Here is a 22,727-nt window from a genome sequence, read left to right on the forward strand (position 1 = left end):
CTAACTCTATATGTGATATTTAACTGAATAAGAGTTTTGCAGAAACAGTACATAGCAATTGTTAAAAATAACTTTTTGAGATTCTCCTTTCTACAGTGAAATGAAGGTAATTTAAAGTCAAGGTAAGTTGCTTCAGAATAAAAAAAGGAAAAATTAAAAACCAAACAGAAAGAAAAGATGCTTTCATCAATCATTTCTAAAACAGGCTCAGAAAAAAAATAGTTTAACGTTGCCGTGTGATTAGTGACAGGTGGAAAACAGTAGTAGGTGAATGTGTCAAGTGCACAGGATGCTGCAAGCACAGAGAATGAATTGGTTGATGTAAAGAACTTGCATAATTAGTATGTGAATGTTTCACCTTGTATCAAAATGTGTTTACAAGAGGCTTCAGATGATGAGTACAGAGTAAACATAAGACTACCATATGTCAAATATGTCTCTCTTATTTCCTTCCCCCTTTAAGGTTCCTGGCAGAAAAAAAAGAGCTCATCACTTTTTTTTTTTCAAAACACTATATATATAAATTATAAGTTCAACTTTATGCCTTTTTAATGGCCTGCAACTATAAGTTTAGAAAAAACATTTCTAACACTAAGCAAGAGAAAATGAAGGACTTAAACAAATGAGTGGACACCCCGGAGGGAGTGGAAAACATGAAAAAGGACCTACAGAAGCTAGAAGAATGGTCTAAGGTTTGGCAATTAAAATTCAATGCGAAGAAATGCAAAGTGATGCACTTAGGAAGTAGAAATCCACGGGAGACGTATGTGTTAGGCGGGGAGAGTCTGATAGGTACGGACGGAGAGAGGGATCTTGGGGTGATAGTATCTGAGGATTTGAAGGCGACAAAACAGTGTGACAAGGCGGTGGCCGTAGCTAGAAGGTTGTTAGGCTGTATAAAGAGAGGTGTGACCAGCAGAAGAAAGGGGGTGTTGATGCCTCTGTATAAGTCGTTGGTGAGGCCCCACCTGGAGTATTGTGTTCAGTTTTGGAGGCCGTATCTTGTTAAGGATGTAAAAAGAATTGAAGCGGTGCAAAGAAAAGCTACGAGAATGGTATGGGATTTGCGTTACAAGACGTATGAGGAGAGACTTGCTGAACTAAACATGTATACTCTGGAGGAAAGGAGAAACAGGGGTGACATGATACAGACGTTCAAATATTTGAAAGGTATTAATCCGCAAACGAACCTTTTCCGGAGATGGGACGGTGGTAGAACGAGAGGACATGAAATGAGATTGAAGGGGGGCAGACTCAAGAAAAATGTCAGGAAGTATTTTTAAACGGAGAGAGTAGTGGATGCTTGGAATGCCCTCCCACGGGAGGTGGTGGAAATGAAAACGGTAACGGAATTCAAAAATGCCTGGGATAAGCATAAAGGAATCCTGTGCCGAAGGAATGGATCCTCAGGAGCTTAGTCAAGATCGGGAGGCGGGGCTGGTCGTTGGAAGGCAGGGATAGGGCTAGGCAGACTTATACGGTCTGTGCCAGAGCCGGTGGTGGGCAGCAGGACTGGTGGTTGGGAGGCAGGGATAGTGCTGGACAGACTTGTACGGTCTGTGCCAGAGCCGGTGGTTGGGAGGCAGGGCTGGTGGTTGGGAGGTGAGGATAGTGCTGGGCAGACTTATACGGTCTGTGCCAGAACCGGTGGTTGGGAGGAGGGGCTGGTGGTTGGGAGGCGGGGATAGTGCTGGGCAGACTTATATGGTCTGTGCCCCGAAGAGCACAGGTACAAATCAAAGTAGGGTATACACAAAAAGCAGCAAATATGAGTTACCTTGTTGGGCAGACTGGATGGACCGTGCAGGTCTTTTTCTGCCGTCATCTACTATGTTACTATCCTGCTTATAATCGAACGAGAATAACGCCCAAGTTCCGACCTAAATCGGGAGATGGGCGTTTATCTCACAAAAACGAATAACGCGGTATAATCAAAAGCCGAATTTGGGTCGCTTTCAACTGCACTCCGTCGCGGATGCGGACAAAGTGGACGGGGGCGTGTCGAAGGCGTGTCGAAGGAGGATCTGGGGCGTGGTTATCGGGCGAACAGAGATGGGCGCCCTTCGCCGATAATGGAACAGTTTTGAGCTAGAATTTAGGACACTTTTCCTGGACCCTGTTTTTTTACGAATAAGGCCCCCAAAAGTGCCCTAAATTACCAGATGACCCCCAGAGGGAGTCGGGGATGACCTCCCCTGACTCCCCCAGTGGTCACTAACCCCCTCCCACCACAACAAATGATGTTTCACAACTTTTTACTTTCACCCTCAAATGTCATACCCTCCTCCCAAGCAGCAGTATGCAGGTCCCTGGAGCAGTTGTTAGGGGGTGCAGTGGACGTCAGGCAGGTGGACCCAGGCCCATCCCCCCCCCTACCTGTTACAATTGTGCTGCTTAATGCTATTAGTCGTCCAACCCCCCCCAAACCCACTGTACCCACATGTAGGTGCCCCCCTTCACCTCTTAGGGCTATAGTAATGATGTAGACTTGTGGCAGTGGGTTTTGAGGGGGATTTGGGGGGCTCAACACCCAAGGGAAGGGTGCTATGCACCTGGGAGCTCTTTTACCTTTTATTTGTTTTTTGTAAAAGTGCCCCCTAGGGTGCCCGGTTGGTGTCCTGCCATGTGAGGGGGACCAGTGCACTATGAATCCTGGCCCCTCCCACGAACAAATGCCTTGGATTTATTCGTTTTTGAGCTGGGCGATTTCATTTTCCATTATCGCTGAAAAGCAAAATCGCCCAGCTCACACCTTGACGAATAAAACATGGGCGTCTTTTTCTTTTAAAAAATACGATCCGCCCCGCCCCTTCACGGACCCGTTCTCGGAGATTAACGCCCATGGAGATAGGCGTTTCTGTTCCATTATGCCCCTCCATGTAAAGCAACTTTTTGGAAACCTTGAGAAAATAATAAAATGAAATTCAGTTTAAAAGAGTTAACTATAGGGATGGTCAACTGGAAAAAATGTCATGCTACAGGCCAAGTATGGCTGAAATTTAGAACTGTACAGCTAGAAGTCAGTATTCAGCCAGAAGACTGACTTTAAGTTAAATGCCAGGGCCAGTTTTTCAATTTAATCTGTGTATTTAGTGTTGCAGCCTGTATAACTTGTAACACAACTTAGCCACTTAGCAGCAATATTTGGTCTACTAACCAGCTAAGTAAGTAAGTGCATACAGTTAGGACAGCAAGAAGGCTGAAAAAGGAAATAGCCAATATGGCAAAATATACATAAGTATTGCCATACCAGGACAGACCGAAGGTCCATCAAGCCCAGCATCCTGTTTCCAACAGTGGCCAATCCAGGTCACAAAATACCTGGTAAGATCCCAAGACAGTACAATACATTTTTATGCTGCTTATCCTAGAAATTTTCCTCAAGTCTATTTTAATAATGGCTTATGGACTTTTCTTTTAGTAAGCTATCCAAACCTTTTTAAAACCCATCTGAGCTAATTGCTTCTACTACATTCTCTGGCAACGAATTCCAGAGTTTAATTACATGTTGAGTGAAGAAATATTTTCTCCAATTTGTTTTAAATTTACTACTTTGTAGCTTCATTGTGTGCCCCCTAGTCCTAGTATTTTTAGAATGAGTAAACAAGTGATTCACGTCTACCTGTTCCACTTCACTCATTATTTTATAGACCTCTATCATATCTCCTCTCCTCAGCAGTCTTTTCTCCAAGCTGAAGAGCCCCAGATGCTTCAGGCTTTCCTCATAGGAAAGTTATCCCAACCCTTTTATCATTTTCATCACCCTTCTCTGTACCTTTTCTAGTTCCACAATATCTTTTTTGAGATGCGGTCACCAGAATTGAACACAATATTCGAGGTGCGGTTGCACCACAGACCGATACAAAGGCATTATAACGTCCTCACTTTTGTTTTCCATTCCTTTCCTAATTATACCAAACATTCTATTTGCTTTCTTAGCCACCGCAGCACACTGAGCAGAGGATTTCAATGTATCATCAACGACACCGAGATCCCTTTCTTGGTCGGTGACTCCTAACGTGGAACCTTGCATTACGTAGATATAGTTCGGGTTCCTCTTTCCCACATGCATCACTTTGCACTTGCTCACATTAAACATCATCTGTCATTTAGACGCCCAGTCTTGTAAGTTCCTCTTGTAATTTTTCACAATCCTCTTGCGTTTTAACAACTTTGAATAACTTTGTGTCGTCAGCAAATTTAATTACCTCACTAGTTACTCCTATCTCTAGATCATTTACAAATATGTTGAAAAGTAGTGGTCCCAGCACAGACCCCTGGGGAACCCCACTATCTACCCTTCTCCATTGAGAATACTGACCATTTAACCCTACTCTCTGTTTTCTATCTATTAACCAGTTTTTAATCCAAAATGGAACACTTCCTCCTATCCCATGATTCTCCAGTTTCCTCTGGAGTCTTTCATGAGGTACTTTGTCAAATGCCTTTTGAAAATCCAGATACACAATATCGACCATCCACATGTTTGTTCACCCCTTCAAAGAAATGTAATAGATTGGTGAGGCATTTTTTCCCATCACTAAATCCATTTTGGCTTTGTCTCATTAATCCATGCTTTTGAATATGCTCTGTAATTTTGTTCTTTATAATTGTCTCTACCATTTTGCCTGGCACTGACGTCAGTCTCACCGGTCTATAATTTCCTGATTCATCTCTGGAACCTCTGTAAAAAAAATTGGTGTTACATTGGCCACCCTCCAATCTTCCGGTACCACATTTGATTTTAAAGATAAATTACATATTGCTAACAATAGTTCTGCAACTTCATTTTTCATGGTACAGTTTAAGGGATGAAAAACTTTTGTGTACAAAAGAGGAGCAGGACTTGAGTGTGGTTGTATATGATGATCTTAAGGTGGCCAAACAGGTAGAAAAGGTGATTGAGAAAGCTAAAAGGATGCTTGAGTGCTTAAGAAGATAAATGGCCAGTAAGAAAGAAGAGGTGATGAAGCCCCTGTATAAGGCTCTGGTGTGACCTCATTTAGAATATTGTGTACAAGTCTGGAGTCCACCCCTTCAAAATAATATAAACAGGATGGAGTCAGTCCAGAGAGCAGCCACTAAAATGATCAGCAGTCTTCATCATAAAGTGTATGAGGACAGACTTAAAGATCTCAATATGTATACTTTGGAAAAAAGGTGGTAGGGGGAAGTTATGATAGAAAAGTACCTCTGTGGCAAAAAAACATAGGAGGCGAGTGCCTTTTAGTTGAAATGAAACTCTGGAATGAAGGGGTATAGGATGGACCTGAAGGGGACAGACTCATAAGTTACCTGAAGAAATACGTCTTCATGGAAAGGGTGACAAATTCATGGAACAGCCTCCATGTGGAGGTGGTGGAGATGAAAACTGTATCTGAATTCAAAAATGCTTGTGATAAGTACATTGGATCACCAAAGAAGAAGAAGGGATAGTAGATGGCATTGATAGGCAGACTGGATATGGTCTTTATCTGTCTTGATTTTTCTATGTTTCTTTGCTTCTACCCGGATATTCAATACTGGGAGCTACACATGCCCTGGCATTGAATACCATGGTTAGTTCAGCCTGTGGCTCTGAGTGGATTTCAAGCCACTTAACACAGTGGGTTAAATATTGGCCCATAATTTTATAGCTTGCCCTCACTCCTCTCCTACCTTAGCCCACAAATATATGGATCATATTGTACTATTTAGCAATTTAAACAACCCATTTTAGGCTGCTATTCATGCATTTACATTAATATAGTTACCACACCTGCTGAATATTGAACCCCCCCCCCCCCCCTATATTATTTGTAAATCCACAGATAAGGGAGCAATGGGTTAGTCACCAGTTGTCTCATCCTGATTTATGTTTGACATATCACTGGATATTTTGAACTGCTCTGATGCCATAAGGAAGGGGAGAATGAATCACATTACATGATATTAACTAGGTAAATGTAACATCAGAGAATGCTAGAGAGGTAAAGTTCCTAGACAAGGAATGCTTTATGCAGCAGCTGGTTCAGGAACTAACAAGAGGATGAACAATTCTAGACCTAGTCCTTAGTGGAGTGCATGATCTAGTGGAGTAGGTAATGGGGCTTGGGCCACTTAATATCAGTGATTGATCATAACATGATCCAATTTGATTTAAAACTGGAATAAGTAAACACAGGAAATCCAATATGCGAGCTGAAGGAACATCCTTCAGAAAATGAAAGAAGGATCCAAATGAAGATAATAGGAAATAACATAATGATAAGGAAGGCAAAGAGAGAATTTGAAAAGAAGATTGCCTTAGAGGCAAAAACATATAATAAAAACTTGTTTTAGATATATTAGAAGGAAGAAGCCTGGTAAAAGAATCAGTTGGACAATTAGATGACTGAGGGGTAAAAGGGAAACTCAGAAGACATGGCCATAGAGGCAAGACTAAATGAAATTTTTGCTTCAATCTTCACTGAGGAAGATGTGGGGGAGATATCAGTGCCAGATATGGTATTCAATAGTGGTGAGTCAGAGGAACTGAAACAAATTTCAGTAGACCTTGAAGATATAAAGGGGCAATTTGACAAATTAAAGAGTAGTAAAGTTCCTGGACTCGATGGACTCTATTCTTTCATTCTCCTTCTCTCTGCTCTTTCTACTCTATTTTAGCTGCCAGTAGTAAACCACTCTGATATCCAGCTAAGGGTGGTATATCAAGCTCTTACCAAATACTAGACTGCAAATGGCCTCTTACTTAAAAAGAACTGAATCGTTCTGAAAAATTACTCAGCTTTTCATCTCATTCAACCCTAACAGAACTGGTATGACATATGCAAAAAGAACTCTAACAAACTGTCTGGCTTCTTATATACAACTAGTAAAAAAGGCCCGTTTCTGAAACCAATGAAACGGGCGCTAGCATGTGGTTTTTTTTGTGTGTATGTGTCACAGAGTTATTTTGTGTGTGTGTGAGGGTGCGGTGTGTGTGCAGGTTGTTGATGTGTGTCTTTTTTTGTTTTGTTTTGTTTTGTGCTTGGGGGTTGGGGGATGTGCTGTGCTGTGCTGGCAAAGTGGGTTGGATTGGTGTGTGGCTTTGAGGGTGTGTTTCTGTTGTATTGTGTGTGTGTGGTTTTGTCAAGGAGGTTTGTGGAGGGGGGTCTTTCTGTTGGTGAAATGTAAATGTGGTTGTAGGGGGTGTCAGCCTTTGTTGAGTGTTGTTTTTTTTTTGCATGGTTTTTTTTTTTGTGTTGTGCTGAGGCAGCAGTGTTGTTTTAGATGGGCGGAAGGTTGAGGAGCACGTTCTTTGTCTGTTGGTATTTTTTGGCCGTTTCAGAGCTGCTGTAGGGGAATGCTGGAAGAGAAATGTGCTGTTGGAAGCAGCGCCATCTTTTTCCATTGGGCTGGGGTTCTGGGCATCCTGGAGGTGGGTGACGGCTTGCCTGAGGATGGGGATTGTTGTTTTAAGTTGGCGGAAGGGAGAAGAGCACGGTCTCGGGCCATCGGGGGGTGATCCGGTATGTTTGGTCCATTTCAGGCCAGCTGCAGGGGAATGCTGGAACATTTATGCGCTGCAGGAATCAGCACCGTCTTTTTCCGGGTGCTCGGGGAATCCCCGAGGTGGGAGACAGCTTGCCTGAGGCTGGGGATGGTTGGGCACGTCCTTGGCCGCTTCGGCAAAAGGGGAAGAGGAAGGGGGTGGGGAGTTACTTGCAGCCGCCTGAGAAACCATGTATTCTTTGTTTGTTTTGTATTATTAGTTTGCATTTCTGTTGAAGAAAGAGTGGATGCCTTTCTAATGATGGAGGTGGTGCGTCGGTGTGCAGTTGTTTCGTTAGTTTGGCAGCCAGTCTCCAGCGATTCCTAGGCAGGGAAGGAGTAGGGAAACACGCTCCGCGTGTTTCCCTACTCCTCCCCCTTCCTTGGTCGCTGTTTGCTGCTGGCTGGGTCGCGGGTAATCCTTCCAGCTGGGCCGCAGCTTGTCCTTGTCCCAGATGGTGACGGGCACGTTGTTTTCCGGCTCCTCTGACTCCATGTCAAGCGATCCCAAATATAGTCTGTGCTATAGGCCTTCTGGCACTCTTCAGTACTGGCATTAGGCATTTAAAAATTTCCCTCCCCCCCTCTCCCCTGGTCTATTTTTGCACATACCCACAGCAGGAATATTCTTCTCTCGTTCCAGCGGTGGTTCTGTGCTCTCCGTGCTGCACAGATAATGAGCCATTCTGCTGGGGAATGCTCCTCCCTTATTGTCACGTAGTTTCCTCTGATTAGTCCGTCTTACGTTGCCTAGTGTTGCCTGGGAACGGTGTTGTGATGGTCCTTTGTGTTTCAGAATGTTGAGGGTGTTTTTTCTGATTGGTCCGTCATGCGAGGGCGGGGCAGAGAGACATGGTCAGTGTTCTGGCTTCACCACCATGAATCCATGAACCCTTCAGTGAGTGACTGAGTGACTTCAGAATGTTGTCTTCAGAATGTTGAGGGTGAGTTTTATTATAGTAGATTCTGCTATGAACAAGTGAATATTCCTCTCATTTTAAAGGTCAAGTCTCATCAGATTAGAGCTACTGCAGCCACAGTGGCCCTCCTAACGTTTGCCTTACTAAACACCTTTTGCAAAACAGCTGTATGGTCTTCTCTCCATACTTTCACTGTGTATTATTATTTTGACCAGGCTTCAGCACAGGACAGTGTCTTTGGTCAATCAATAAGTACATAAGTATTGCCATACTGGGAAAGACCAAAGGTCCATCGAGCCCAGCATCCTGTTTCCAACAGTGGCCAATCCAGGTCACAAATACCTGGCAAGATCCCAAAAATGTACAAAACATTTTATACTGCTTATCCCAGAAATGCTGGCCAGTCTGTCCCTATACGCCAGTAATTCTTGCATTCAACTGTATGGGCTGCTCAAAAGACTAAGACAATTTAAGACTGAGCTATTCTAAGCTTTGGAATCACTCACTTGTGTGCCTGACTCAATTATACTTGTTGACGCAATGTTGTTCATCTGTAACAGATGATTTCCAAAGTCAACAGGATTGATAAAGCACAAAATCTCTTCTACCTCCGTGAAAGTTACCTGAATATTTTAAACTTTGGAACTAACTGAAGGGCTGAGGAGACCACTGTGTATAGTATGAGTCACATATGTTCAAAACTTTGCACTAAGTTCTAAATTCTGGGATAGCAGTTCCATCCCAGCACCAACGGATGATGTCACTCATTTGTATGCCTTATCAATCTTACTGTCTACAGAAAACATCTGTTTCAGGTGAGAATTTTGTTTTATCCCTTTAGTGCACTTTAGTAACTACACCCCTTAATCAAGCTGTTTTCCCCCCCTTATGATATTATTTAATATATGTCAATTATTAACCACAGATCTAGCATTTATAGAAACACAATAGAACGTGCCTTTTGATCTACCCAGTTCTTTTACTAGCTCTTCTCTATAACTACTTCCCTTAACAGCCAAGGGCAGTTGATAAATTTCCTGTGTAATATCATTATCGCCCACTCTTAGCCCTCTATTATCTCTTTCATTCCCAATACTCACACACAGGTCTATGTGTACAGAAAATCAGTAGGAGAGGAGATGAAATTAGAAGCTGTGGAGTGGCAGAGAAGTGTGGCCCCACCATCTAAAGATAAGCAGCACAAACAGACATCTAAAAGTCAATGTCATGGGGACCCTGATCACCATGACACCCAAAAAAGTGAAACGTCCCATAGTGGCATGACATTTAGTGTGCTAGAGAATAACTAATTTCAGCCCGCACAAGAAAAAGATGGATGCTATGACCATTGCAAAGAAAGCTGCAGCATGCCAGAGGGACCCAAACCCCATCAACACATGAAGAAAGCTGCAGCAGTGATGACGGAGACTGTAGCTGAATAATGAAGTAAAGGTTCAGCACAGCTGGAGAGCTATGCTGAACTCAGACTACACTCAGGGGCTGGGAGTTTAGTGCTGTGCCTGAATTAAGTTCTACCTGGGAGAGCAAAGCTGAGCGTGGAATTTTTTGCTGCAAAAAGCTGTAGGGGTGGGAGGGTGGGGGACAAGAAATTGCTTGTGGATCACAAAGCTGTGCATGAAAGCTATTGTGTGCATTTTGGCCAGCAGAGGAGTGCTGGGCTACCTTATGAGCACTGAAAGTGACAGAAGAAAAAGAAGCAATTCCTTTCAGTTGGGAGAGAACCAGTTAAACAGAGAACACCCATGGGACTTGACTGGAGTGACTGAATGCCTGAAAAAGTAAGAAATAATTATATTTAAGAAATTGCTACAGCAGGAGCATTTGAGGCATGTGATAGAAATGCAGTTGTGAGACATTGATTTTGATTTTAGAAACTGATATACTGAGGAGCAAGTGGCTGCATAAGAGAAAGTAAACTGAAACCTTGCTAAAGAGAGTTAAAATTCGGATCAGTACCAGTGCTGTTGTGGAAAGTAAAAAAAAATAAAAAATAAATTTCCATGCCTTTCTTTAGAGGGAGACTTGTGAACTGTGAGCATTTTGGATGAAAAGTCTAGCAAACACTTGACAGAGAAGTTTATTTTATAAAGCTAGCAAACACTTGACAGAGAAGTTCATTTTATGAAGCTGATCTCTGCCAGAAAGGAAGAGGAAAACTGTATTGAGGTGCATTGTGTCTGAAGCTCAGATAAGTTCTTCAGAACAGTGGCTTCAGTACTGGAGACAGTAGAATTGCAGATTGTTGGAGAAACAGTTCTGAGTTGTGCCTGATAGAGACAATCAGGGTATAAGAGCCAGCTCTGTGGGTACCAGTAGGTGCTGAGCACCCCAATATTGAGCAAGCGCCATCATTTTGTCCAGGAGGGGTCATATGTATTGTGTTTGGCATGCCCCCCCTCCAATCATTTTGAAATGTTGGAACCTATAAGTCAGGGAATTCAAGTATTTTTCTATTTCTATCAGATATGCTCTACTTGAGTTAGTGATTAGTGATTTAACTGCTGAATAAAGACTGGCTGAAAGTGGTTGAATGAGAGTTATAAGTGTTGCATAAGCAGGACAACAATAAAAGAGAGTGAAGGAAGTGGGTTAACTAGGACAACCTGATTATCCTTTATTTTCTAGGGTTGCTAGAATTTGGAGGCTGAGGTACAGCTTAATAAACAGGGGAGTGAGTTACATGTATATCACCAGCACTTTGGGTGTACGCACTTAGCACCAACTCTATGGTTTCCTTAAGTTCTCACAGCTAAAGAGCATACAGGTATGTAAATACCCTGTTACGCTAGTATTCTATAAAGAAAAGTAGGCGCCTGAAAATGGACAAAGTCACAGGGCCAGATGAGATCCATCCCAGAATCCTGAGGGAGCTCCTAGATGTTTCTGTGAGTTCCCTTAAAGATTTACATAGTAACATAGTAGATGACGGCAGATAAAGACCTGCATGGTCCATCCAGTCTGCCCATGACAAAATCATATGTGTATACCTTACCTTGAATTTGTACCTGTCCTTTTCAGGGCACAGACCATATAAGTCTGCCCAGCAGTATTTCCCGCCTCCCAACCACCAGTCCCGCCTCCCATCACCGGCTCTGGTACAGACCGTATAAGTCTGCCCTCCCCTATCCTCGCCTCCCAACCACCACCCCCTCTTCCCCCCAACTGCTCCGCCACCCAATTTCAGCTAAGCTTCTGAGGATCCATTCCTCCTGCACAGGATTTAATAAATCCTTGGAGACGGGAGTGGTTCCACAGGATTGGAGAAGAGCAGATGTGGTCCCTCTTCGCAAAAGTGGAGACAAAGAAGAAATGGGAAACTATAGGCTGGTAAGCCTTACTTCAGTGGTTGGAAAGGTAATGGAGGTGCTGTTCAAGGAAAGGATAACGAGTTTCCTGGAATCCAACGAGGCAACATGATTTCACCAAAGGAAAATTGTGCCAAATGATTTTGATCGATTTCTTTGACTTATTGACCAGAGAATTAGATAGTGGACATGCACTGGATGTAGTCTACTTGGATTTTAGTAAGACCTTTGATACAGCTGCTGTGTAATATGTGCCTATCAGGTGCTTTCTGAGCACCTATATCTAGGCACACAGTTGTAGAATTATCCTGTAAGGGGTAGATTCTATAAATGGTGCCCAAAGTTAGGCAGTGTGAATTCTATAAAGGCAGTTCCATGTAGTCTGGTGTAAATGCTTGTACCTAACTACTGTCATGCACAGAAATTCTTAGAATGCTCCTGACCTGACCATGCTCCTCCCTTGGCCATGCCCCCTTTGAAGTTGTGCATGAGAAAAGTTAGGTGCTCAATTTACAGAATAAGAGTGTAAGTCAGTTATGCATGCAATTGTTAATTAGTGTTTGTTAGGGCGACTTCTTGGTACTTATCTCCAATTAAGTGCCAATTTAGCACCAATTAGCTAATTATGCTATGCGTGTAACTGATCCTATTCTACAATTGGGTGCATATTTGTGCACCCAACTTTAGGTGCCATTTATAGAATTTGGGGGTAGGTGTATAGGTGTGTACTAAGGCCCATGTTACTTGCCCAGACAGATAGTGCAGGTACAATATTACAGCATTTCCCAAACTGTGTGCCGTGGCACCCTGGTGCGCCACAGCAAACTCTCAGGGATGCCACGGCAAATCTTGACTTTCCTCCCACAGCCCACAATCCAGCATCACTCCTACTTTCGCCTCCTGCAGGACAGGCATCTGCCGCTTCCTGCTTCTTTCCCTGCCACCGCTGCAGTGCTTGCAGCTTACATTTTCGGGCCATCTGCTATTCACACAGGCACTAAGGGGACTTCCCTCTGTCGCGTCTGGTCCTCGCAACAGGAAGTTGCATCAGAGAGGGCCAGACACGGCAGACTGGGAAGGCCCTGGATTGCCTGCCTGTGTGAATCAAGGATGACCCAAAAATGTAAGATGCAAGCACTGCAGCAGCAGCGGGGAAAGAAGAAGGAAGTGGCAGTGATCCTGGACCTGCAGGAAGAAAAGTAGTGAGCGATGCTGGATTTGGGGAAGGCAGAGGTGTGCTGGATTTATGAGAGGAGACAGGCTGCATGGAATGGTGTGCTAGACTTTCTGGGAAGAGGGGGCTGCAGGGAAAGGGAGAACTATGTGGCTTGGCTGGAGGGGTGCAGAGACCCATGTGGTTGGCGGAGGGTTGGAGACCCATGTGGCCGGGGGGGGGGGTGAAGACTCATGTGGCCGGGGGGGGGGGGGGTGCAACAAAAAATTGCTCGGACACTAAGGGTGCCATGAACCTAAAAAGTTTGGGAACCCCTGGGATATAACATGGACCTATGTGATATATGTGTACCTGTGTGGCAAATGAAGGGCAGATGCTTTTTAGTAAACATGGCCCAAAATACATTTAAATAAATAAGTAATGTGATTAGTACTTTTTTGTAACCTTCCATGTAGCAAGAAAATGTCTATTTTAAAGACAATTTTGAAGCTGTTAAAGCAAGCGAAAAGTGATAATTTCCCATATGAATTAGCCATTTCAAAATTGCCCTCACTGAATATAGCTAAAAATTCATTTCTATTGTTGCACACACTTTTAGCCACATTTAGAAGAGCTGTTCTTGGGAGAATGTGTAGGTTGCAGAAGGAAAACATTCATGGGCAGATAGTATTTTCAGCTTTCTGTGCTTTATTTTCCAAGGGCAAATTATACAGTCAAAAACGGAGCCACCAAAATCCACTAACCTGCAGATTCTATATAGTGCTATTCTGATTTGTGTGTGCAACTCAATTGCTTAACAAGCCAATCAGCACCGAAAATTGGATAACGACAATTATTGGCACTAATTAGAATTTACACTGTCATGTCCCCTACCTCAACGCAAGCAGCATCCTTGGGCTGCGCGGGGTCCCGTCGACACGCACACTTGACTGGCACTGCCCTGAGCCATGTGTGTGTAGTTCTTCTCTGGGTTTGTTCAGAGAGCAGGGTTTGCATGCTCCTTAATTGCTTTGCTTCCATGCACCTGTGTCTGCTCTCTCTCTCTCTCTCTCTCTCTCTCTCTCTCTCTCTCTCTCTCTCTCTCTCTCTCTCTCTCTCTCTGCCTGGCTTCCCTTGCTTCTCTCCTATTGGTCTTCCAGTTCCTCCTTCCCCTGCTCTTGTCCTATGGCTATGCTCCTTCTCCCTGCTGATGCAGACGCCAGCACTTTATCAGCTGAGCTCTTCCTGGATTCCATGCTTTGGCTTCTACTTTGGTAGGTGTTACTTGCTCAGCAGTTTGCTTCTTGTCTACTTGTCCCTCGTTCCTGACTTTGCCTGTACCTGGATCACTCTCTTGCCTGCTGCCTACCTATTGACTTTGCCTGTACCTGGATTACTCTCTTGCCTGCCGCCTGCCTATTGACTTTACCTGTGCCTGGATTACTGTCTTGCCTGCTGCCTGCCTATTGACTCTACCTGTGCCTGGATTACTCTCTTGCTTGCTGCCTGCCTACTGACATTGCCTGTACCTGGATTACTCTCTTGACCTGCTGCCTTCCTACTGACTTTGCTTGTACCTAGATTACTCTCTTGCCTGCTGCCTGCCTACTGACTTTGCCTGTACCTGGATTACTCTCTTGCCTTTGCCTGTACCTGGATCACTCTCTTGCCTGGCCGATACGTCCACCACCCCGTTCTCCAGCTTCGTCTCGTAAGTCCTGCAGGCCACCCACACCTAGGGGCTCAACCTCTGGGGAATGGCGGTCAGCACTGGTGAAACCCGGGATTGTCCGGCCGCCAAGCAGAACTTGGTCCGAGTACCGGGCTCAACAGCGCTCTACTTGCTGCAAGAACTCATAAGTCTGACATACACACACTACTCGCTATGCATATTCTGTAAAATAGTCTGCGTACATTCTACCATGTGGATCTCAAAAGTGGGCATGGCCACGGAAGGAACATGGGCAGGTCACAGACATTCCTAAAATTTAAGCGCAGTGTACAGAATAACCCATTCCATGCCTAAAATTAGGTGTGGGCATTTACACCAGTTTTTCATTGGTGTAAATGGCTAGGGCTAAATTTTAGTCACATGAACAGCACAACGCATATGCTATAAACCATGCCTTTCTCACAAAAACGTCCAAATCAGTATTTTCAAAACCTATTTTTCTATGCTGTTCTTCTGCAGTGCATTCAAATCTCAAGGGGGCATGTTAAGGTGTCACGTTCTCAACGCGGCAACTAGGTTTGTGAGCCCTTGGACCACTGCCGAGGAGCAGCAGCAGCAGGCAAATCACCCAAGCAAAAAGCAAGGTTGAACATAACAGGCAGGAACCACAGGATAACTAGAAGAGACTTTAATAGTAGGCAGCAAACAATCACATCCAGGCAAAGTCTCTAGGCAGGTGGCTACCAAAAGCAGTAATCAGGTCCAGGCAAAGTCTCTAGACAAGTGGCTAACAAAAGTAGTAATCAGGTCCAGGCAAAGTCTCTAGACAAGTGGCTAACAAAAGCAGTAATCAGGTCCAGGCAAAGTCTCTAGGCAGGCGGCAAACAAGGGTAATCCATAAACTAACCAGAGTCTTTAGGCAGGCAGAAATCAAGAGATGTCCAGGAACAGGCAGGGTCAAACACACAGGCAGGGCCGGTCTTAGCAAGTGCGGGACCCTATGCAGACCAATTTGGTGGGGCCCCACCCTAGCCCTGCCCCCACCCTAACTCCGCCCTCACCCTAGCTCCAGGGCCCGCCACCCCTCCCTCCGAGCTCCAAGGCCCCAGCTCCAGGGCTTGTTGATCCTGCAGTCAGTGCCAACTGAAAGCCATGTCTTTTTCACAAACACAGATACACCCTAATCCACTATAGAATAAGTAATCATAAACTTTCTATTTAGACAAAAAATAAAATGAAACCCCAAGATGCCAGACTCTGCATACAATGCAACACCACAGAAACAGAAAATGTCCCCTAGTACTGTGCAAAATATAAAGACAGCAGATGTAAATTTGAAAAAAAACTAACAAATACCAATCACCACTTTACAAATTAACAAATAGAAATAAAACAAATTTAGAAAATAAAATACCATTTTATTGAACTAATATATTTAACTTTCAGAGGCCAAAACATCCTTCCTCAGGTCAATACAGTATAGTACTGTTACAGTATCCTATCCTGACCTGAGGAAGGGGGTTTTGTTCTCCGAAAGTTAGCCAAAATGTATTAAAATTAGTCCAATAAAAAGATTACCTTGTTTGCATGTTCTATTATAAACATTTATTAACATATCTACAATACTACTTTATCCTAAAGCAAAAAAATTTAAATATATATTTTATTTACAGTTTGTTGTCTCTGGTTTCTGCTTTCCTCATCTTCTTTTCACTGTCTTCCTTCCATCCAGCATCTGTCTTCGGTCTCTCTCTGCCATCCAGTGTCTGCCCTCACTGCTGTCCCCTCCATCCAATGTCTGCCCTCTCTTCCTGCTCCTTCCATCCACATCTGCCCTCTATCTCTGCCCCTTCCATCCACCATATGCCCCTGTCTGCCCTCTCTCTCTCCCCCATCCATTCACTGTCTGCCCTTTCTATCTCTTCCATCCACTGTCTGCCCTTTCTCTCTGCTCCTTCAATCCACCATTTGCCCTCCCTCTCCCATCCATCCAGGGTTTGCCCTCCCTCTTGCTCCCCATCCAGGATCTGCCCCTCTCTCCGCCCCTTTTTTCAGCCCCCAGTTCCAGCCCCACTATCCCACCAGTCCCCCATTTCAGCCCCAGCCCTTTTCTCCCACCAGTCCCGAGCTTCAGCCCCCCAGCCACTTCTCCCTGTCCCCTTTTCAGCCCCCAGTCCCCAGTTTCAGCCCCTGCCCCTTTTCAGTCTCCAGCCTCTTATCCCACCTAACCTCCTTTTCAGCCCCCAGTTCCAGCCCCTTTCATCCACATGCCTTGTATTAGGGCTCCCCTTTTCAGAACCATTCTCCCACCTGACCCACGCATACCCCATTTTCCCACCAGCCCCAGGCATGGCCCCCATTTTCCCATATTGCCTCTTCTCAGACCCAGTCCCCTTCTCCCATCCAAGAACCCCAGTCCCCTCCCCACCCGTCCCCTTCAACCATCCAAGAACCCCCTCTCCACCTCAGTCCCCTTCTCCCATCCAAGAACCCAGTCTCCTCCCCACCCGTCCCCTTCTCCCATCTGAGAACCCCTTCCCCAGTCTCTCCCATCCAAGAACCCCCTCCCCATCCCCTTCTCCCATCCTTGAACCCCCTCCCCACCTCAGTCCCCTTCTCCCATTCAAGAACCCCAGTCCTCTCCCCACCCGTCCCTTCTCCCATCCGAGAACCCCCTCCCCAGTCTCTCCGATCCAAAAACCCCAGTCCCCTCTCCACCCGTCCCCTTCAAGCATCCAAGAACTCCCTCCCCATCCCCTTCTCCCATCCTTGAACCCCCTCCCCACCTCAATCCCCTTCTCCCATTCAAGAACCCCAGTCCTCTCCCCACCCGTCCCCTTCTCCCATCCGAGAACCCCCTCCCCAGTCTCTCCCATCCAAGAAATGTCAAGTAGTAGTAGTAGTAGTAGCAATGACCCCCCTCCCACCCCCCAAAAATGTGAATAAAAATATGACTTACCTGCTTCTGTGGACAGCATCAGATGTTACAGTCAGGGCTATTAGTGTAGCATGCAGGTCCCTGGAGTAGTGTAGTGTAGTGCAGTGCACTATGGAGTGGGGGACTTACTACCTGTCACACTTGTGGTGGAAACTGGGACCCCTCACAAAGTCACCAAAACCCTACTGTACCCATATATACGTGCCCCTCTCACCCATAAGTGCTATGTAGTGGTGTACAGAGGGGGGTAGTGGGTTTTGGAGGGCTCAGGGGACAAGATAAAGGAGAAAAGGTGAGATGTGTACCTGGGAGCATTTTTATGAAGTGCACAGAAGTGCCCTCTAGGTTGCCCCATTGCTTTCCTGGAATATCTTAGAGACCAGTCTACTAAAAATGCTGGTTGCTCCTGCATCCCAATGGCATGAATCTTTATGTTTTGCACTTGTTGTTGTTTTTTTTGTTTGTTTGTTTTGTTTTAAATGGACAAAAAAACAAAACATCCAAAGCACAAAACCTTGTTCAAAACAGTATTTTCAACAACAACAAAAAAAAGTCGGACTTAGACGTTATATCAAAAATGCCCCTATTTGTGTCATTAGTTCCATGATACATGTACATTAGTTTGCTTATGTAATAGATCATGGGAGCAGGTTAGTTCTAGGATTGAAATAACTAACCTACTTTTGAATTCTAAAAGCATGCTTGTAGTTTTGGTCAGAAAAATAGATACACAAAAAAGGAAGTGGGCATTTTCTTTACGCAGCTTCCAAAGCGAATGTAAGTACTTCACTCTGGAAATTGGTGTAAAGTCTGCAGATAAAATGTACCTGTCAACTTTGCAAATCTACAAGTAATATGAAATTGTCTCCATGTCTTCTTCTGGATCTACTTATGTGTTGCTAATATTTCTTTTTATCTGATTTCACAGAAAAGCATATTGGGGAAACCAGTTGGCATTATCTCACACCCCCTTCTGCTCCACACACGCACACAGTAACCAACATCTTTCTGCATTCTTGATGTCCCTATTATCTATAAGTAGGTCAGTTCAAACTCATAGCTTAAAATTTCTGGGCTGATTAAACAAATAGAGTAAGCTTTGAGCTGATTCTATGCATATCTTGAAAATGCTTGAACAAGGGGATCCTAATTTTAACCGTACAGCACTAATCAGTCGGACAAGTTAATTTATCAAATAAATGCAAGTTCACCACAAACAAGTACACCTTTTGACTCCCTCATTATTCTTTACAAATAGATCATTAATATCCCCACTGCAACCCCTCTCTCTTACAGGAAAGATTAATTTTAGAAGGTCAGAATACTGTTTGGAAATTTCTATAATTTCAAGATTCTTCATGTTACTTATGATGATTGTTGATTTTCTATGGAGGAGCAGCCAGATTGCCTATCAATGTCCACAAAGCCAGTATTAGGCATGTTGGGACCTATGGTAGAAATTAAGGAGGGGGTCCCTCAGATCCCCCTTCTTCCCATTTTCCCCACCCCCAACACACAACTACTACCGTGCATACAAATACAACCTATAGGGGTCCTTTTACTAAGCTGCTGTAAAAAGTGGCCGCAGTGTGCCTTAACTTGGGTCTTTCCCAGCTGTTAAATCAGTTGCATAGCCAAGAATTTTCAACAGGGGGTGTATCTGCATTTCTTTCCCTTCTTCCCCCACCCCCTTTCGTGGGCCAGTCCCATTAAGATCTAGCAATTCCCTCCCTCCCCCATATCTTAAAATCACCTCCAGTCTTTGCCCGGACTGGACAGCGGCAACGGCACTCATAGGCCATGCTTGAGCCATGTCCTCAATAACATAGTAACATAGTAGATGACGGCAGAAAAAGACCTGCACGGTCCATCCAGTCTGCCCAACAAGATAAACTCATATGTGCTACTTTTTGTGTATACCTTACCTTGATTTGTACCTGTCCTTTTCAGGGTACAGACCGTATAAGTCTGCCCAGCATTATCCCCGCCTCCCAACCACCAGCCCCGCCTCCCACCACCGGTTCTGGCACAGACCGTATAAGTCTGCCCAACACCATCCCCACCTCCCAACCACCAGTCCCGCCTCCCACCACCGGCTCTGGCATAGACCGTATAAGTCTGCCCAGCACCATCCCCGCCTCCCGCCACCGGCTCTGCCACCCAATCTCAGCTAAGCTCCTTAGGATCCATTCCTTCTGAACAGGATTCCTTTATGTTTATCCCATGCATGTTTGAATTTTTCTCAAATACATACATACACAAAATGAGGAAGCAAATTCAAGAATATCAACCATAAAAATATTTCATTCGCTAAACATCAGTTTAGTGGACCCTGAGCTATATAAGGCCATTATGCTATAATTTAAAGAAATAAAACTTCAAAAACTCAAAGAATAGGTAATCAAATCTTATAAGACAAGCTCAACCCTCAATTAGAGTCCAATACTATCATAGGTTTCTATGTGCACCTGGAAAAAAGGGAAGTCACAAAAAACTCCACAATGAAGAAAAAATGACTAGCCAAAAAAACAGAGTCGCAACCTTTTTGACAGCGTCATTCTATTTAGACTTCTTTAGGTTCTATTGACACATCTACAGAGTTGTGCAGATGCAATCTTACAACTCACAGGGACTCCTGAGGCAGGCCTTGGTGGCCGAAACACGATTCGTGTCAAGTCCATTTTACTGAGTCCATTATACTGTGAATGAAGTCTCTGAGGTGAACTGTTTCAGTACATTGGACGTTTTTATTCTGCATCATCCTTGGTGTCACCCCCGCTGTGTGTGCTTTTCTTGTGACTTTGCTGTGGAGGATTTTTGTTCTTCTTTGCTAGTCAGTCGACACACACACATATATATATATATATATATATATATAAAACTCATTTAGCTCGAAGTCCACAAAAAACGAAACAAACAAAAATTCAAAAAAAGAGAGCTGAAGAAAAAAGACTGTATTCCATCACTTATCTTCCAAGTGCCTCCGACATACAGCTTTGCTTCCCTGTGAAGACTTCAACTGGTTCAAACTAAGAACCACTTCTTTCTATGAGGCAAAAGATGCAGATACAGTACTCGCGGAACATCCCTATAAGGGTTTGTTTCACAAATACTGCTGCATCAGGAGGAAGAACTCACTCTGAAAAGTGGATTCAAGATGGTGACAAGAACAAAAAGATGCTCTACAGAGCAATCCATCAATCACAAGCACCATAACAAATTGTGGAGTATTTTGCAACTTCCCTTTTTTCCAGGTGCACATAGAAACCTATGATAATATTGGACTCTAATTGAGGGTTGAGTTTATTTTGATTGTCTACCCTTGGAGTTTTTGAGGGTTCATTTCTTTAAATGATAATATAATGGCCTTATATAGCTCAGGGTCTACTAAATTGCTGTTTTTTTAGACATTTTTCTGTTTTGAAAATGAGTCCCATAATAGATCAAACTGACACAAACCAAAAAGCAACAAGTCACCATGTAAACAAAAAAGTAAATAGAATACTAGGAATTATTTGGAAAGGGATGGAGAGAAAAAAATAGAGATTGCCCTTATGATCCACTGCACCTAGAGTATTGTGTGCAGTTTTGGTCACCCCCATCTCAAGAGAGATACTGTATAACAGAACTCTCAGCTTGGAAAAAGATAGTTGAGAGTGGATAAGGTTGAGGTCTATAAAATCATGAGTGGGATGAAATGGGTACATCTAATAGTGCTATTGAAATGATAAATAGTAGTAGTAGTAGCAGCAGCAGCAGCAGCAATATAGAGAGCATGGTTTTCTACCCTTTGAAATAATACTAAGACACAGGGCACACTCCATGAACCCAACAGGTAATAAAGTTTAAACAAATCAACCAAATACTTTTCTTCCCCCTCCCCCACCCCCTTTTTAATTTATTTATTTATTTTATTTAGTTGCATTTGTATCCCACATTTTCCCACCTATTTGCGGGCTTAGTGTGGCTTACAATACATTGTAAATGATGGGAATACAGTTTCTTACATTACATTACAATTCGATTATGGGTTACATTGTGAGCAGATTAAGGATGACAAGATCAGATCAGTCGCCTTAGGGGCGTGGAAACTAAAGGATGTGGTGTGGGGGAGTTGCTACGCTGATCGAATAATAGCAAGTGAGTGATGGGGTAGACAATTTTTTATCTGTGGGTAGATATTGAATGGGAGAGTACGGGGACGTGGAGTACGTGGGGTAATATCTTGAGGCATTGTTATGATGTGTATGGGATTTATATGTTTTGCTCCTTGCGGTATGTTTTGTCAAAGAGATGGGTCTTCAATCGTTTGCGGAAGTCTGTCAACTCGTAGACCGCTCTCAGGCTGCGTGGTAGTGCGTTCCAGAGTTGCGTGCTCTTGTAGGAGAAGGTTGAAGCGTGTAGTCCTTTATATTTTATGCCTTTGCACTTAGGGAAGTGGAGGTTGAGGAAAGTTCTGGATGATTTTTTGGCGTTTCTGGGTGGCAGGTCTACCAAGTCGGACATGTATGCTGGGGCTTCACCGTGAATGATTTTATGCACTAATGTGCATATTTTAAAGGTGACACGTTCCTTAAGTGGGAGCCAGTGTAGTTTCTTGCGTAGTGGTGCTGCACTTTCGTATTTTGGTTTTCCGAAGATGAGTCTGGCCGCTGTATTCTGAGCTGTCTGAACAATCAGTTTGGAGCATTTGTGTCATGTTTTCAATGCACATATCAGAACTGAGTTTACAAAGGAGGTTGAAACAAGTTCCTGGAGAAGAAATCCATAAACTATTATTAAGTGTATGGGGAAAGGCTCCACTTATCTCTGAGGGTGAGCAACCAGGAATGGACCTATTCTTTGAGATCATGCCAGGTATGCCTTACTAACCTGGATTGGCCTTTGTCAGAGACAGAAGTGCTGGGCTCAGTGAACATTTGGTCTAAACCAGCATGACATTTCTTAAGTTCTTATGCCAAAGTTCTGATTTTTTCTTTTTATTTTCTTTGGTGTTTTAGATTACAATTTTATCCAATTAGTATCCAATAATTAATTTTGCACATATAATAGAGAAAGTAATCAGACAGAACGTTGGTACATAAAGCTGATGGAAGCAGTACATCATTTCACAGTAATGATTATGTTCTTTCTTATAATTAAAGATCCCATTACAAATAATTAATGATTTTTCATCCTTCCCCCACTCTGAGATATTACAAGTAAT

At 43.8% G+C, this 22,727-nt stretch overlaps 1 long non-coding RNA gene across 1 annotated transcript; it reads right to left on the reverse strand.

Moving 5' to 3' along the window:
• Nucleotides 1–14,218: 14,218 nt before the first annotated feature.
• On the reverse strand, nt 14,219–14,548 carry LOC115462026. The gene is made up of 2 exons (XR_003940786.1): nt 14,459–14,548; nt 14,219–14,269 (listed from the first exon to the last, which is right to left on the reverse strand). It is a non-coding gene; the product is annotated as an uncharacterized LOC115462026 (long non-coding RNA).
• Nucleotides 14,549–22,727: the final 8,179 nt, after the last annotated feature.

The sequence above is a fragment of the Microcaecilia unicolor genome, chromosome 2, assembly GCF_901765095.1.
Source record: "Microcaecilia unicolor chromosome 2, aMicUni1.1, whole genome shotgun sequence".
NCBI lineage: Eukaryota > Metazoa > Chordata > Amphibia > Gymnophiona > Siphonopidae > Microcaecilia > Microcaecilia unicolor.